Source organism: Penaeus chinensis, chromosome 34 (genome assembly GCF_019202785.1).
Source record: "Penaeus chinensis breed Huanghai No. 1 chromosome 34, ASM1920278v2, whole genome shotgun sequence".
In the NCBI taxonomy this organism is placed as follows: domain Eukaryota; kingdom Metazoa; phylum Arthropoda; class Malacostraca; order Decapoda; family Penaeidae; genus Penaeus; species Penaeus chinensis.
The window spans coordinates 32,446,487-32,451,486 of NC_061852.1; the positions used below are offsets into that span (position 1 = coordinate 32,446,487).

At 40.3% G+C, this 5,000-nt stretch overlaps 1 protein-coding gene across 1 annotated transcript in view; it reads right to left on the minus strand.

Moving 5' to 3' along the window:
- LOC125043902 (homeobox protein OTX1-like) overlaps positions 1-5,000 on the minus strand; it is a 12,925-nt gene that overhangs the window by 3,574 nt on the left and 4,351 nt on the right. The window lies entirely within an intron of this gene.

Sequence of the window (5,000 nt, forward strand, 5' to 3'; positions counted from 1 at the left end):
AATGACTTCTCTATCAACCTAATGATTTAGAATTATTTATAGTGTTCCTCGTACTTTTTGACTGTCATGCTATCAAGTGTGTCTAAAGGATTTCCCTGGCTGTGCACGCGTAGGTGTGTGTCAGTGCAACGACGTAGAGTTACATCACCAATACATTACAGAAAAGGTAACACAAACGCTGAATGTTTCACTGAAAAGTCCCAGGGCAGTTACGATACCGAAACCTCTGAGAAAGGAAAGAAAAGGCAAGTCTAGCAATCAAGGAAACAGGAGACAGAAAAGGAGAAAGGAAAGCGGAGGAAGCGACCTAGCCCGTCTTCTTCCGGCACCTTTATCCCGACGTCCGTGGCCCTCAGAGCAGCTTGGGCCACGCGGAAATCGAACTCGTCGACCTCAGGCGCTGAAGCCCCCCCCCCCCCCCCCCCCCCCCCCCCCCCCCCCCTCAAGTGTGCGAAATTCGATGAAAGTTCTTCGTGCATTTGGCTTAGGACTTTATTGCAGTGTGCTCCGGAGGTCTACATATTGTTGTAAATGTAGCTACAGACGGCACTAAAGCATTCGTCTGGAATAATGAATGACAGCAAATAGATAATTCGATGATATTACTATTGCCATGCAAGTGTATACAGGAGCTTCTGAAATCATAATACTCTTAGTTTTAGACTTAGAAATAGACCTAACTACCACATTAGCCAGTGTAAAGTGTGCATTCTCATCACCGGCCATAAATTCGATAAGCAAAGCATACATACAAAAGCTTTCAAGTATGTAAATGGAGTTCCCAAAGTCCGAGGATCGACAGAATTTCTTCCAGGTGTTCAGACGTGCGAAACCTCCGGGCTGAAATCTCGCCTGCTGAGCAACCTTACAAAATAATCTTCAGGCGCCTAACACTTGCAAATTAAATTCTAGTACAGTTCACCTTCAAATTAAATTGTAATTGAGTGTTCTCCAAGCAAAAATCCCAAAGCGAGGTCAAGGGGCTGTAGACCACAAGAATTCAGGCGAGAAGAGATAGCAAGCGAGAAGGCTCCGCGGCAGGGTTGGGCGGCCGCGCAGTGTGAGGGAAACCACTTCGAGATTCGCAGGAGAATGAACCACAGGCGGATTGAAGCGGGATCAAAGGCCGCGCCAAAATTTTTGATTAGAGACACAACGCCGCCTTGTTTTGGATGATATGCCGTAAGAACATGTGCCAATACGCTATGGTTGATAGTATAATTTGATTTGCCAACGGCTAAACCGCAAATTGCGACTTTTTGCAAAGTGCATTGAATTTATGGATACAACGTCGTATTTCAATTTGAGCTTCACAGTCAACGAAACTTTAAGAGCAGAAAGATTGATTATAAGGCAGCGTGTTTACTGGAGGCGGATTGATTGGCGTGCTTCGTCTCCGAACAAAGCAGACAGCGAAAAGGTGACGTGTCCGACCTGCTCTGACTAACCCAGGCCGTGTCCGTTTGATCCTTTGCCGGGCCTTTGCTCTAGAAGGCGAGTCGCGCACGCAGTCATATGTACACATACACAGACGCACTTATATGAGCACATACACGCTTTCTCACACATGTATATGTACGTTTTATGCATGTATACATCATTAGCATTTCCTGAAAAATCGTTCGTTATGTCAAGGCAGTTGCTTCCCATTCGAAGAGCTTCTCCTAATCAATCTCGCGTTCAGGAATCGAGGCGAGGCTTTCTAATCACTCGAATACTTAGCTTGCAAAAGCCCCATTTGCTGTGAGCAAGTGTTCCCCGCCTCACGCTGGCCGCCCCGAGGCCACACAGGATTCCCTCCAAGGGAATCCTGCATCTACGGAGCTCACCCGGCCCGTCTCCGCTTAAAAATCAATTACGGAGCGCGATCTGCGGGCGTGAGAGAACTGTACACGACAGGCACCTCCAGTCTCACGCACGCCCCTCTGCCTCCGGGTAGCGGTGGGAAGCAACAGAAAAACACTGAATTACACGCCCATCATTCTCAATCCACGGGCGTAGAGGGGGGCGGAGGCCGTGAAGAATCAGTCAGACAACTTGGGGTAGTTATTCCCCCGGGCGGGACTGTCGTACACCGCGGCGGTCCTTATTATTCAGTCCGAAACGCATACGTAAACACACAGACACTGACGCATACACGTACATTTTAACATTTCCAGACATGCGCGTGTCTACATACTTTTGTAAATGCTCTCCCATTAATACTTCTTCATACACGAGCGCATATTTACCATATGTTCAATATTTCATACTAATACAAACTTTATCTGTTTATTATTGGCTCTCGCTTCTTCCCACCTCTTGATTATGTACACATACACAGACGCACTTATATGAGTACATACACACTTTCTCACACATGTATATGCGTGAGACAACAGGAAGCATTAAGAGATGGAACATCTATTACCTTTATGTCATTCATCACTGAAATGGCATTAATCTCAGGAAACATAGAAATCAGTCACACGAAAAGTGGCTACAATGACTATTCACTCACGGTAAGACGAATGACACGTACAAGAAATCTCAGAAGGACAGAGAAAAAACATACATTCACAGTACTCAGAGACTCCACAAGCACTTATCACATGCAATTTTTTTCCGAAATTTATTTTCATGTCCCAATACTTCTAGACCTTGGAGGTGCTGATTAGTAGCGTTGACGCCCCTTGGCTGTTTGTTGATGTTGCGACGATGACACAGCAGCTTTCCTGAGGCTGCAGGCTATTTCTCTTCCTCCCATAATTACGCTCTTATCCTGAAATTTAATCGGTGGTCTCTCACTCTCTCTATCCATCTGTCTCTCTCTCTGTATTTTCCCTTTCTTTCTTTCCCTCCAACTCTCTCTCTCTCTCTTTATTTCTCTCCCCCCCCCTCTCTTTCTCTTTACTTCTCCCCATCTCTTCCTCTCCGTCTTCTCCCTCCCCCTTCTCTCTCTCTCTCTTTCTCCCCCGCTCTCCCTCTCCACTTCCTTCTCCCCACCCCCTTCTCTCTCTCTTTGCTTATTTCTGTTTTTGTTTTTTTTGTTCAACTAATTGGTATATTCACAGCGGCATCACAGATATGAAATTCATTTATGATTCCAACTACGCAAGAACTAATGATTTTGGGCAAACTGTGAAATATATTAGTATAAGAATACAATGCACGTTGAAGTCTCAAATATACACGAATGTTATGTAAAATATAAGATAAAAAAATACAAAACAAAACCTTATCACTATTATTATTATGTGTATGCGTCTCATGTATATCGTACGAATATGTATATTTCTGTATGTACATGTACACACACACACACACACACACACACACACACACACATATATATTTATCTTATATTTATATATATACACATATATATTCACACACACACACACACACACACACACACACACACACACACACACACACAAATGTGTTTATATATACAAATATATATATGAAAACATATAGATAGATAGATATATGGATGTGTAGGCCTATATATGTGGGTATGAGACATTAACGTATTTATAGTATGCACAATCGAATTAATTAAAAGTGCATGTATGTATCGGTATATACTTAGGTATATATACATATTTGCACATTCATATACCTCCCATCAATAACGTCGGCTATACTCGTGATAAATGTAAAACAAAGAAATGACAATAATCATAATTATAGTGTCTACGGCAGTAACTGTAATAATGAAGCACTAAAATGATAATGATGATGCTGGTGAGAATGATGACTTGATGATAACTGCAATGCTGAGAAATATATCAGCCATAAGACAAATGAGATTAGTTTTACTAGTGGTAATACAAAATGATACTGGCAATATTACCTGCAATAATAGCGTAATTAGGCTATTACTAGTGCTGCTGCTATTATTGCTTGTAATGCAAGTAATTACTAGAATGATACAGGTGATAATGTAATAAAAGTAATCATAATAATGATCATGATGATAAAAAAGACTATAATACTACTAAAACTAAAATTAGCCCCATGCTCCGTAACAATGATACTACTACTGCTGGTGCCGTTAATAATGAAATGATAATGAAAGTAATAGTGATGATAATGGTAAAAACAATAATGATAACGATGAAGTTGATGATGATAATAATCAATAATAAATATAACGTGACAATCTATTTCTGTCTACTTGGCTAGCTAGAGTTATGTCCCAATCCGATTGGATTCTTTAATTAAGCCCTTCAGTATGGTTGAGGAATTAAAGGAGAAGAGAAGAAAGAAGTGTAACACACAAAGAATCCTCAAACAAAAAAACAGAAAAACGGTTAAAGAAAGAGTCAAAGAGAAATAGAGTAGGAAGAACCAACCTTCGGATTCATAACATGGGCCTCACTGCATCTTTCGGGTGATTTTTGTAAAGCAGACTTGCCGTGAGAGACAGAAATTGTGTTTCTAAATTGCACATATTAACAAGTCATGTAGCAACGAAGGGGAAAAATATTCATTGCATTTCGGACAAAGATACATCAAGGCGATCAGTTGGCGGTCATTTTCATTGTTTACAAATGGGGAAAAATGCAGAGAAACATGAAAAATAATGAATAACGGGAAACAGTCAAAACTGTAATTCGCTGCAAATAAATAAATAAATAAATACATAAATAAAATAAAAGAAGAGACGTAAAGATGGAAGGGGATAAGGAGAGTGAAAGAAAGAGACATAAGGGAGATAGAGGCATATGGTGGAAAACAATGGTATATTTACTGACAGTGTTGTTTATTGTGACGATAGATTTCAGTATAAGATTTTCATCTTTATTTCTTTAAGAATTTTTGAAAAGTTTAGAGCTAATTTTTAATGAATGGAACATTTTGCTTGTTGCCAAATACATTCATATTCAATGTCTTTACATTTATAATTCATGTACTCCTAAATTGATATACCTAATTAATACCAAAAAGACTCCACAAAGAGGGTTCTTTGCTCGCAACAATGATAATGATAATAGGCTAGCATACATAGTAAT